Here is a 14,353-nt window from a genome sequence, read left to right on the forward strand (position 1 = left end):
ACTTTTTGTATGTATGTATGTATATGTGTGTGTGTGTATCTGTATCTATATATCTTAGAAGAGGGGACTTTTGGGGGCTACAACATATTGGTAGGTCATATACAACCCCTAGGCTACATTTTTTGCAATCCTATATTTAGTCATAGTGTGGCTTGACCATATAACTTAATCCATAGGTTGCAATGGATTAAGATATAATGCAGCTCATAATCTATAGTTTATAAATCAAATTGTCTGGATTCAAACATTATGTTACATTAAAACCAAACAAATCATATAGTTTAGCATAGATATATCCATGCTAAACTATATGATGTTTGGTTTTAATGTAAAACCTCTTTGCTGTTCCATCAGCAACTGATGGAACAGCAAAGAGATTGGTGTAGTCAGAAGATGTTTCCAAATGAGTGTATTGTGCAGTTACCCTGCTTTGTTCACAACAGTGTAATGGCATCTCCAGTTTCTAACCTCCCTTCTTGCTCTCATTCTTCCGTCTTTTTTCATACTAGAAAATAAATCCTGTTAAGAAGGAAAACAGGGAATAAGTGCAAGATGCCCTTCAGTTAGAAGTGTATGAAGAATGACTGATTATATGTGTAATTAGGATTCCCTGAGTGAAAGGACTGAGCTTTAATAAAGGTAGCAAGCTCTCAGAGACTTCATCCAGGCTTAGATTTTTTTTCTTTGCTTGTTTTTATTAAAGCAGCATAAAGGGACTTGAAACAGAGCAAGCTTTCCTTTTCAGAGGCTGACTCCCCCTTGTGTTATTTAATACTGCAATCCTATCCCTATCACCCAGAATTAGGCCAACTTAGTTGCAAAGTAAGACTCCTCTGACTAACTCACCAAAAACCAATGGCATAGTTTCCCACCTTTTTGAGGCAGGAAATACATGAAAAACGTAATGCAAATCCTAAAATAAACAAGTTTTAATTTTTTTAAAAATTAGAACATTAAAATATTCTCCAAAATACAGAAAGAGAAAATCTTGGCCCCACCCATATTTGTGATAGAGCCCTGCCCTATTTGTATCATTGCTGTACTTACTAAGGACCTTAGCCTCTCCAGAAATTTTAAATGAGGCCCCTAATTATCCAAAATTTATCCATCCACAGTATTATACAATCTCAATTGTATTATATAATTTGTCTTCTATCAACACTTAAGAAAAAAGAATTATGAGGAGGGTTTCTATCTATTCCAAAAGGGCTAAATTCCATGAATTATTTACACGGTACCAGTTTTGCAGGTCAGGGAAAGATAAAATACAAATGCTGTTTTCTTCCAGCTATAATCCTGGCTGGGAAAAGCACATTATCACAGAAATCTCCCCTCCTCCCCATCCAGACATTTATATGAGGCAAGCTGAAATTATTGTTTCTCAGATTGTTCTTACGTGCTACACCTTTTTTGCAATTCTTTCCCCAGGATAAAAATAACTGTTTGGAACAAGATGGAGAGTTCTTTGAGAAGACAGTCTTTTCAAACCTTCTATATCTGCTGTCAGTTCTGGTCACTGTTTAAATATAATAGAAGTAAACAGCAACAACAACAACCCACAACTGATGCCATTTAACATTGGAAGTATTTCTGTACACAACATTCATATATTAATTAAATAGAAACTATAGTGACAATGTTAAGTGCATTGTATTAAGTTACTTTAAAACCCGTGGATCTCATTGGGACAGAAGTTTGCTTAACCCCCATTACTCTGTGCCATCTGTGTATAAATGTATGTACCAAATAAACATTTTCTAAAGCATTTTTTGGCCTTTTTATATATCAGTTCTACAGTTCTGTTTTGGAAGCTGCAAATTTTATAATATACTACAGAAACTGAAGTAGAATTATGTGCTTGCCAAATGAGTCACAGTCTGCCAAATCTATCCCCCTGCCAGCAAAACAACCTTTACATGAAAGCATGAACCTCTTTTCCTGAGCTATCCAGGTTATGGCGCATAAGACCATCAACCTTCCGGAACTCTCTAAGGGCACATCTTCGTTTATTAAAGGAAAAAAATCCTTGTGGTCAGTAGGATGACTGCTTATATGACATCAGATGTCTTGGTGCGCTTGCAAATTTACATCACATTTTTGTGGCAGAGTTTAAAAGGTTCCAGGGGTTGCAAAAGGGCACAGCAGAGATCGTGTATAACCTGTAGGTTATAGGTTGCTCCCCCTGCAATCTGATAAATTAAGAAGATACAATTCCAACAATTAGATTTTTCATTAGGCTTCATTGAAAACTGAAGAATAACAGTATCTATTGCCACTTACATAACATCACTCTCTAAAAGCCATCTGCTTAAGACTCTTCAAATGCCATCGTTCTGATTAGCTCAAAGTTCACAGTGGAAGTTGTCAAATTTGCTTTTAAGCTGAGCCACATTCTGTTCCATGTTGGAAAATAAAAATTCTAATGACTGTTACTTTTGATTTGTAGTCAAAGGTTTTTCCTGATAGAATGTAGACAGATGAGTTCAAAGACTGTTCTTTATGGCAAATGGCTGAACCTTTTTTGCTGAGGAAAATGACCTGACATTCAGCATGACAGTTATAACAGCAATGCCTAGTTTAGATATTAAACCTATTTCTAATGCTGCTTTTAAAGAATTAAAACATTGGTCCATGGGGGAATAAAGTGCATATCTGTGCAGTTCTGCATTGCATGGTGATATATGGGGATCTAATCAAGATCATATTTTGACTGGAGCAATTCATATATTGTTTATTGGCTAATAAACAAGTCTATGCCTTACTAATGGGAGACAATATTAAGTGTTTCCATAGGAGACTTATACTGTGCATTTCCTCTGCCTCATTTCCCTCCCCTCTCCATTTACAGAGTCTGACAACTTCACAGACATTTATAACCTACTGAGTGTGTTTTCTGTTGTTTCTTCCATCTTTTTCCTATCACAGAAACCCATTAAGGAAAAAAGATGGAAAAGCAGCACAATGTGTGCCATTTTTTTTTTTAACTGGTAGAGCTACAAACTGTCTGTCTAGATGCATTCATATAAGTTATGAAGCTATTCAGGAAAGTATAGGATTAGCCCATCAAATACAGAATTCACGTAAACTTTAATGCTGTTTGTGACAGGAAGAAAAAAATCCTGTGTATTCAAACTACCTCTAAAATTCAACTGTGTATTTTCCCCATTTTTTAAAATCCAAAGCAGTTACAGAAGATTATGGATGTTTAGCCAATGGTAAGAGGAAATGGAGAGCCAGTTTGGTGTAGTGATTAAAAGCATCAGGTTAGGGACTGTGAGTTCTAGTCCCACCTTCAGCACAAAGCCAGCTGGGTGACCTTGGGCCAATCACTCTCTCTCAGCCCTAGGAAGGAGACAATGGCCGACCACTTCTGAAATCTTGCCTAGAAAACTGCAGGACTAGTCCAGGGAATCACCAGGAGTCAAAAACTGACTTGAAAGCACACACAGATAAAGGAGGGAATGAGTCCTTTTGTCTTCTTTTTTGATACATCTTTTAGGATTTTGTGTTTTGTTTTTGTTTTTTGTTCCTTTGAGTCAGTCTTGACTCCTGGTGACTACATGGACAAGTCTTGGCAGTTTTCTTGGCAAGATTTTTGGAAGTGGCTTGCTGCTGCCTTCTTCCTAGGGATGAGAGAGAATGGCTGGCCCAAAGTCACCCAGTTGGCTTTCTGCCTAATGCAGGATTAGAACTCAAATTTCCCCATGCCTAGTCCAATGCCTTAACCATGAGACCAAACTGGCTTTCTTTCTGATACAAAAAAGCAGAAAGCACATTTAGGGGTTGCCATTTTTAAGATAATAGTTCATAAAAGAAGAAATTAAGAAACCTCCCATGCCACTGTGTAAGTGATCTTATCTAAGAGCATGCATTTTACAATATCTATAGCTCTGACTCCTCTACTGTCATTAGTTCTATCCTGTCTGATCTGGCTATTTAGTTAAACTTACTTAGTCCATCACCAGTTCTATACATCAATTCTATGTGTTGTAATTATAGACCTGAATTTTGTAAATTGTAAGAAACTATTATACTTGAATTTTATGGAGGCATAGGCATCTTCCTTATTTCACTACTTTCACCCATGGCTTCATTTGTTAGATTTATAGCCTACTTTTCCTTAAAAGGCATATACAGTATAACACTCCCTTCTCCATCTCCCACCCCAAAAAACAACAACCTTGTGAAATAGATTGAGTTGAGAGAGTTGCCAGGTCCAAAGTGAGCTTCCATGGCTGAGAGTGTATGTATGTATGTATGTATGTATGTATGTATGTATGTATGTATGTATATGTTCGTTCATTCATTCATTCATTCATTCATTCAGTGATTTGTAGGTCACCTAGTTGAAGGACTCCCCAGTCCTTGTCTAGCATTCAACCATCGCACACGTTAACACCATACAGTGCTTCATGAACATGTTAAAAGTACGGGGGACCAAACTGAAAGCTGTGGAACAAATTGAATTAATAATGCAGCCCCCCCCCAAAAAAAACCCCACAAAACCTCTGCTCTATATAGTGAATTAATAAATTGCAAATAGTAACTTCTCAGCAAAGAACTTTCTGGAACTGGATGTCTGCCCTTCCAGCTTGGCTATTGGATCCTTCTGAGCAGAAGCAGCATAAAGTAGTTTGTAATGTAGATTGCCTTGAGAATCATGATTTACCTAAATCCCAGTGTGTACTGCATGGCTTATGTTCTCTTATTTTGCCTTCTGTCCCCTTCTCTTTTTGATTGCTTTGGGGCCTCAGTTTCAAGTTCTGATCTGCAGAAGACTGATATCTCATAGTCCAGTTTTAACAACTTCTACCCTCTCTCTGTGGAGATTTCTTTCATTAAGCAATAGAATCACTGTAAAGAAATTGTTTAATGCTACCGATGCTCTCCTATCTGCTATAAGTTCTATTGAATTCAATAATCTATTGTTGTTATTGCTACTGAACTTTATTTGTCATCTATTGCTAGATATCTGTAAATACATTACATTATGGTGTAATGTAAATTAAAAGTTGAAAAATATTAAAATTAAAACAACAACAACTATAACCTTCCAGATCAAGTGAAACTAAACAAGCTATAGAAATACCAACAATAAAATGTTTTAAGAGCTAAAATCAGCAGTAAACACAGGGGCTAAAATCACAGTTACATTGATGGACTAAAGGAAGAACAAATCTGATGCCAAAAGGGCAATAATATGGGCATCAGGCAATAATATGGGCTTTTAAAACATTCTGAAGAACACACACATAAGCAAATTTGGAAGAATTTGTATTCACTCCTGAAATCTCCCAGGACCATTTTTGTAAATAACCATTTATGTGTGAGAAGAATAACCACAAAAGTCCTACTCAACCCAACTTTGTCATCTGGTTCAGAAGCATATTATGCCCAAGAAAATGATATTGCAAGATCAGGAATAATCAGCAAGGATATATGCCTTCTGCTTTCACTGACAACAAAACCATTTCATCAGGTTTGGCATTTTAGTGCCAAAACCTGGCCTAAAACCTTTGGGCTCACAGAATTAGGCTCATCCAGAGAGACTGGATCTGAATGATCATTATTTGTACTTTCTACTTTCCATGAAAAAAATTACCAATCCAATCCTTGTCCGTCAAAGCCTCAAAATGAGATGTTAATCAGCCAGAATCTTTTCTTGTGAGCTTTTGTTGCAAACCTTCCACCCACAGCTATGTCAAAACAGAACCATAAAGATATATATTTCTTTCATCAAGTCAGATACGATTTGACACCTGCACTGATATTACATTTGTTAGCAGTTTCCTGCCTAATTTGTAAACTTGCATTCAGAGTTCCTCCTAATACACAACATGTCATCTAGAAAACATTTATATTTTGATTTCAGTTGTTCCAGTTCTGCCAGCTCCATGATTTGTTTCATGTTGTGCTGCATTTTTCAATGATCCACATACATTTGTATAAGAAAAATTGTTTGAAAAAAGAAAAACTTATGAAAGATATTCCTAGTATTTTATATTCCGCACTCGTAATATGAAAGCTCAAACTTTATCTTTTAATTATTTCATTATCAATTGTGTCATAAGATATGTTTCATAACTAACTGCAAGTCACAGCTCCCAGCTTTAAATAATTCATTTTGTACAGAAACATCGAATATATCACACCTCAGGGAGGTTATTATTGTCCCATCCCCCCAATTTTTTATATTTGTATCCTGTGAGATTGGGGAAATTTAGACATAATGATTGGGCTAAAGTCATCTATTGAGTTTTATGGCTGAGCTTGGATTTGAGCCCAGATCTTCCATTTCTATACTGCTTTTCATTGTAAGAAGTCAGGGCAGTACAGAAATCTTGTAATAAATAAACTGAATGAATGAATATCTAATTCAGCCCTTCACTCACTGGGAGAAGGATATAACATGGTAGAAAAATCAATGCTTTATATCCAAAAGAACATAGCTTCAAATCCATGGCATATCCAACTAGGTCAAGCTTTCTGTCTGAAATTCTGGATAGCTTCTGCTGGTCAGTTATGGGGATAATCCTGAGCGAATTGGACAATTATCTGTCTTCATGCAAGATGGCTTCCTAGCTTGCTGTTCACTACATCACATTGGCTTATATCTTTGTTGTTCCCTAAGAACTTGTATCTAGATAAGAGATTTGTAACTTATTGGTTATAAATGGACTAGCCTATTATTTGTTAGCCTTGGCCACAAGTGAGTATTTTGGTGTAGTGATTAAGGCAGTGCTTGCCAAATCTTTTCCTTCATTACCTAAAATTGCTTATCAGAAAGTGCTTTTTACCCAATGTAGGCAAAACACTTGAAGTCAATTTAAAAGTCCCTGTTGTGATTGGGTAATGGGTTTATGTGTTGTTACTCCCAACCCCAAAAACCACTTTTACCCAATTTTGGATAATTTATCAGGTTTGGGAACCACTGGGTTAAGGCATCAGGCTAGAAACCGGGAGACCATGAATTCTAATCCTCCCTAGGCACGAAGCCATCTGGGTGACCTTGGGCCAGTCACTCTCTCTCAGCTCTAGGAAGGAGGCAATGGCAAACCATTTTTGAAAAACCTTGCCAAGAAAACTGAGGGACTTGTCCAGGCAATTGCCAGGAGTTGACACTCACTAGAAGGCGTGTGTGTGCACACGCACACACACACACAAACCAGAAATATTTTAGAAATTTAAAACTGGGTTTATTAAATTTACAAATAGGAATCCATTATTTTGTATCAACCTCTTAGGCACAAAGCCAGATGAGTGACTTTGGGACAGTCACTCTCTCAGTTCTAGAAAAAAGGCAATGGCAAATAACTTCTGAAATTTTGCCAAGAAATCTGCAGGGACTTCTCCAGGCAGTCGCTAGGAGTCAACACTGACTTGAAGGCACAAAACCCCCCCAGCAACAAGAACAAGAAAAAACATAAGGTTGTATGTTTCATCTCTGGTAGCTCCAGATAAAATGATCTCATTAAACAGGCCAGGAAAGGATTTCAGCCTAATACTCTAGAGAGCTCTGACTAGTCAGAGCCAACATTACTACATGGATTAATGGTTTGACTTGGTATTCATTATTTATTAGATTTATATCCCAACTTTCTTCCAGGAACATACATAGGTGATATTCAGAGTTCTTCTTCCCATTCTGTCCTTAGAATAACAGTCTTGAGTTGAGAATAAAGACTGAACAAAATGACTAGATTCCATAACTGTGGATTTAACTATAGGTCTACTCAGCCCTAGTTCAGCATTCTATCTATTTATACCACACTGCTAGCTTCTTAGGTTCACCTATGTTCACTCCCCCTTACAGAACCTGAATCTATTCAAAAAATACTGTGAAGGCACAAGAAAGCTTTCTTTCCCCCCCCTTCACTGAGTATTTCAAAGCCATCTAAAAATAAAGTGTAAAAACAACATCAACAGTTGAAATGCTATTATGGTAACATCTGGAGCTCCTATGAAATGTTCTATTGATCTGAGAATAGGAATATAAAGATTTCTCATCAATGCAGAGCAGTTTGCAACTGTTACTAAAGGGAACTGATTCAAGATTGAGTGTAAAGCACACAGTTGTTGTTTTTAAAAAGTGATAAAAATAAAGGTGTTCATTCTAAACATCATTTTGTAAAGTTGTTAAGCAAGTTGGACATGCAGCTGAGACAATTTTAGAAGCTAGTTTTATTTTAAATATACAAATGAGGCCTTGAGATTTGGACCAAGTGCAGATTAGAAATATATAACCACAATGAGCAGATGGCTTGAGATTTTATTTGTAGCAAACTGACTTTTTTATTCTACTGACTCAAAGTAGATTAAGATAGCAATATTATTCTTGTCATTGTACTATCTGAATCTGTAAGAATTTGGCACATTCATATAAAACAAGAGTGGCAAAATGCAGCCAACTGATTGCACACAACCTCCAGCCCTGTTTTTGTGGTCCTCGGAGTCCCACAAGAGTATGCTGCCAAAATGCAGTATCAAATTGCCAAATAATGACAGTGCAATTTCCAACTACTTTTTTGAAGCAAAATAACTTAAATTGGTGATCTTAATATACCCAGGAGCAATTAAAAAACAAACAAACATTAAACCCCCCCCCCATCAGTTTAATCTCTCCAGTCCCCTCAGTTACAGGTAACTAAGTAGTTAGACAGGTAAACAATAGATAGAGAATACCGTATTCACATAAAGGAAGTATTGGGAATATCTTTACTCCATGATTGTGAGCCTTTCCTCACCAGGAATGTTCTGATTGTCTCAGCTTTTGCTACACTAATATGATTTCTTGTGGGATAATGATATGCTATTTTGACTCTCATTGCTGTCCTCGCTAGCTAACTAAATGTATTGGCCTCATGGGTGGTAATAGAAAGAATATTTTGCTGATGATGCTTGGTTGATGAATAGTCAATGCCATAAATTTTCAAGGCTGAGCTGATTACGTGAACAGACCTCCCAGAAACAGGGGAGGAGATGTACAATACAGTTTATGTATCATGGTTCTGTTGTAGTTTAAGCAGAGAAAAATATGAGGTTTCCCGGTACACACAGGCTGATATAAGACCATTTAAATCATAAGCTGGAGACAAGATAAGGACAGTGTCATGTGCTTAAGGGAGATCATTAGTGTTGCTAGGGCTTTCTACCACTGATGAAAACTGCAAGATCTGTGTAGCTAAAGAATGGATATAAAACAATATTTGTCAAACTAAGATTTAATATAAGTCCCACTGAATTGATTGGGACCTATTTCTGAACAGATATATTTCTAAAATTTATCACCTAGTTGATGGATGTCATAAAATAGGCCAAAGTAACTCCATATTGAAGCTAGCAGCATAGTAACTGTGCATAACCAAGGGGAGGGGGAACAGGGAGGAGCTGATATGGTTACATATGTGGAACCAGACAAGGGATTAAAACCTAGCTTTTCATGTTATTTCACATTATTCTGTGTGGAGATGAGATAGTACGGAAAAAGTTATTCAAGGAACCAAGCACAAATGAGAATGGTCATTGGTGAGTGTCTGCTTAGAAAAAGATCAGTTGGTTTAAGCACAGATCACCTGATACATTCAGATAACAAAGGAATGAATAATGATCTAAAAGCATGATTAATTTCACTGTTTATAATGAAAGATTGAGATAATTAGTAAAAATACAAGGTTGATGAGAGGTTCTGAATGTGGGATAGACCATTTTTTAATAGGGTCAAGACTGGATCTTGAGGAAAAAATAGATACAGAATAAAAAAAGAAAGAAGTGAAGGAACTGAGAGTGAAAGTAAAACTACAAGGAGAGAAAGCATATGTCCTATATGAAAAAAAAATTAGAAGGATAATTTCCAATCATAATGAATGGGTATAAGGAAAGAACATGTAGAAGTTGTTTGGAACAACAGGAAAAGAACTGTGTCATACAGTATAACAAAAGTGCATGGACTCATTCTAATGGGAATTATGAAAAAAGAGGGTTGGTAAAACTATGAAGTGAAATAAATTGTGCATGAGAAAAAATGCATATAAGAAAAAGCAAAGCATACAGTAAGAAGGAGAGAAGAATATTGTATACTATTTTGACAGAAATAAGGAATTGTTTTGGAAGTAAAGTAGGATAAACAAGGAGCCTCCAGAAGAGTGAATGGAATTTTAAAAATAGTGATGAAATGAGCCAAACAGGAGATATGGCAGATTTGGGATGAAATGACGGGAAGGTAGAAGGAATATTTTAGAGGGTTGTAAATGGAAAGACAGTTGTAAATTGAACAGTGAAATTGAAACAAATGGTATATGTACTATTGGTCAAGGAAGGAAAAAAGATGAAAAGGAATAAGGCTTCAGGTGTAGATGATGTATCTGTACAATGTTACAATATGGGGGCAATTTGCTTTATGAAATGGCTGTATGACTTATTTAACCTGTATATCAAAGCTTCATCTGATTGGAAGAATACCATCATTATTCCTTCATACAAAGGCAAAGTTAGCAAGGGTTAATGCTAAAACTATAGGGGATTACTCTGTTAAATCTGCCTAGGAAGGTATTTGACAAAATTCTGATTGAAAGAGTACAAGAAATGACAAGCAACATTTCAGAAGTACAATGTGGTGGAGAAAAAGTACATGAACCAGATTTTTTGCTATACTCCAGGTTATTGAAAAATGTATTAATGTGAGCAAGAAAGTTCATTATACATTTTTTGATTTAGAGAAATCACTGACTAGTAATAATGTGAAAAATTATAATGTGAATAGCAATGGAGTCTTCAGTAGCACAAAAAATATGGTGGAAGCAATATTATGATGCAAAGCCATGGGTGTGCAATATAAATACACATTCAAAGGGGGCGGGGCTTGCTTTATGACATTGCTTTCGCCATCTTGTTTTTTTTTTTTTTACCTCCTTGCAGACATTGTTTGTGCATAGGCTTGTATTATTACTATTATTTATTAAATGTCTAGTTTTACATGAACATGGAATTGAAGATTAGTGACTAAATGGAATAAAAGCGATATATGATGGAAGTAAAGCATATATGAGAATAAATAGAAAGCTTAGTGAATGGTTGCACACTGAGCAGGCAGTAAGATAAGGATGTGTGATGGATGATCCTTTGATTACCTAATGTATTTACAAATATATGTATAATATATGCTTGTGGTGATAGTAGGTATGTCTTGGTTGAGAACAGGAATATAGATATAACGTTATATGCAGATGAATCTGTGTTGGCCAAGTACCCAATTATTTGCATCAAATGTTAGATAGAATGTGTGATGCAAAAATGTATGAAATGTATCAAAGATTAAGGTAGCTGTATTCATCAGAGAAAATGGAGTGAGAAATTGTAAGGTATATATGTATGCTTGTGTGTGTGTGTGTGTGTGTGTATGTGTGTGTAAAACCTAGAGTAGGTATAGGAATTTGTGTACCTTGGTAGAATGTTTACTAAAGCTGGGAAAATAGAGACTTTTTAAGATGTATAAATGCTGGCAGAAAGATGTTTTCTTTGGTGAGGAATGAAAGGAGTGAAAATAGCTGTGTAAAAAAGCATGTTTCTGTCCTCTTTGTTATATGGAGGTGAGGGTTAGGTATATCAGGAGAAACTTAAAAGAGTGTAGTGGGAATGAATTACTAAAAAGTGTGTGTGGTACTACAAGAAGAGTTAGGGTGAACAGTGAATGTGTGCTGAATGTGAGTTTATTGAATAGAAAAGTGAGTATGCCATATAAAATAAGCACCCTTCCACTAGAAATCTATTTTTTTTCTTAACTCCTGAATCTAGAGGCAAATATCCGGATCAGTAACTATTTCTCATACTGTTTTAATATCTCTTTTCACCATGGGAGCTTTCATAATATTGTAACTCAGAGAAGTACAAAATTGGAAAAGAGATGATCAGCTTGCAACCTAAGCAGCAAAGTATATTATTGTCTACCAGACAGACTCGATTATAAGGTCTTGTAAGTCAGCCTTGAAATAAACTCATGAGCTGAGGTAAATATTCCCAGTCATGGCAAATCAGAATTATGGGCTAGTGCAGGAGTGCAATCTCCATCAGCTCTGAAGCCAACATCAAGCTTTAAGGCTGAAAGCACACTCCAAAGGGGCTTTGGGGGCTTTTAAGAAATAAAATAGTTGCTCTGATCTTTATCCCTTCCCCAGACTTAAAATAAATGAGAGCCACAAAACAGATGCTGGTAGGCTGTGCTTTTGCTGCCCTGAGATAGAATGTAACGTACATTCTTGGATGGCTCTTTGCAAACATATTTGTGGCAGTTGAATGGTCATCACATCATCATTGTCAGGGATGTGGTTCTATTCTGGGATTGTTAGAAAGCTCAGAAAGTTTCTGTTCAGCGTTGCTTTAGTTTTCTTTCATTTGTTCTGAGAACTATGCTGAGTTTACAGTCCTATCATGCAACTAACTATTCTCGCTTTCATAAAATGTTTTCGTTTTGTTGCTGCTATTACTACAAGTCAGAAATTCTACTCAAAACCACCCAGAGATCTCTTTTATCCACTCTATCTTATATCACCATGATTTCTAGTTTATAATTTGCAATTCTTTGATTATAATCAATTAATAATGATTTACATCAAACTGAAGTGATTACTTTTCACTGGAGACAGTGATTATAAAATTATGCTAGAGTTTCTGAAATGAGCTTTTAGGGGAGTATACACATATTAGTTTTAATTGACCATTTTTATAATTTTGCTTTTCCGTACTCTAAAATGTATGAGCATGAATGCAGTCTTTTCATATTCTTCATTTCACCCCCAGGCTGAGACTCTCTTCTATAGTCATCCCTATATTTCATATTTCTATTTATGTGCATGGATGGGAATCGCCACTCTCTCTTAATATATATATATATCATCTTTTGCATTCTACCAGCCTAATCTCTTGTTACAAGATTAAATTGTACTGTCAGTATTCTAAAAGAGATGAATCTTTAAATTTATCACACTCACATTTGAAAAAATGTAAAGCAGAAGCTGGCAAGGAATAGAATTGATTAGAATATACTGTAGTTCTGTATTACAGACTGAAAAAATATGTTGGAATCATGAGACACAAGTTTGAAACTCTTCTTTTTTGATAACTTTATTTAATTTACAGCATAGTCAGCTGGACTACACAGAAGCTTTTCTTATCTTTCTCTTTTAATTTATAAATATGTGTGCCATAGAAAGCTCATACAATAGTGAATCTGAAAAGTGTAAAGTATGTTTACCTTTCCTTTTTTAGAAGCAAGAAACCTGCTATTGAGACAGTTTTAATGTTTGATATTAAAAGATGAAGGTATATTGGGGGCACCACACAGAGCAATGGTTTTCAAACTTTCTGCCTATAGAAAACTATGCAATATTTAATCTACCATGGAACCCTTGGCATCTTTTCAAATACAAGCTCATTTCATCCCAGTGGAAGCCATCTCCCTCCCTCTGCCATTTCCACTAAATAGCTCACTCAGAAGATAGGCCTAATAATAACTTTCTCTGAATACCCCATAGAATCAAGCATGCTGATTTAGTACACATTCTGGAACACAGAATTATCCCAGTTTGAGGACTCCTTAAGTGAACAATCAGGCCTATATGACTCTCTAGAACAATTGCTCTTTCAAGGAATTTATGTTGAAGGTTCCTCAGAGTAAGGTATCGGAGATGACAATGCTATCAGAGCTAACAACCTGTCTTGATGCCTCACTAAGTCCTGGCCCTGCTCAACTACCCTTCCCAGTTTGTTGCCTGAGGCGAAAGATTTATACTACATCAAGTATATGGCAGCTTTATTTCTGGACATGCATACTGTACTTTACAACCATAGTAAAGAGTACTTTGCAATAAAACATGGGCATTGTTGGAAAAAACTTCTAGCAAGAGGAGTCTTTTTTTCCCCCCAGGGAAGTTTGTACTGATACTGAATCCAGGGCAACAATCTAATCAACAAAGTTTGTTAATGAATAAGATAATTTATTAGGTAAGTGAGTTAGATAATTACCTAAGATAATTAACTTCATCTCATTCTCTTTGAAGAGTTCTAGGATTCTTTGAAATACTCTCGAATATCTGATATAAAGAAACATTACAAGCTTGGATTCTGAAAAGGTTATGGCTAGTGTTATATTCCTCTGCATATTATACAGAATAGCTCAGGGTTGAACTGTAGAGTCTTTGGTGCTCTCTGAGCTTGGTTGTTTGCTTGCAGACATTTCATCACGCAACTAGGTAACTTCATGATGATGTTACCTAGTTGGGTAACGAAACATCTGCCAGCAAACAACCAAGCTCAGAGAGCACCAAGGACTCCTTTCTTTCCTTGGCAGGGTGTGAGAGCC

This window comes from Python bivittatus, unplaced genomic scaffold, assembly GCF_059951505.1.
Source record: "Python bivittatus isolate LINGU-HERP-01145 unplaced genomic scaffold, Pbiv_v1 ctg000330_np1212, whole genome shotgun sequence".
In the NCBI taxonomy this organism is placed as follows: Eukaryota; Metazoa; Chordata; class Lepidosauria; order Squamata; family Pythonidae; genus Python; species Python bivittatus.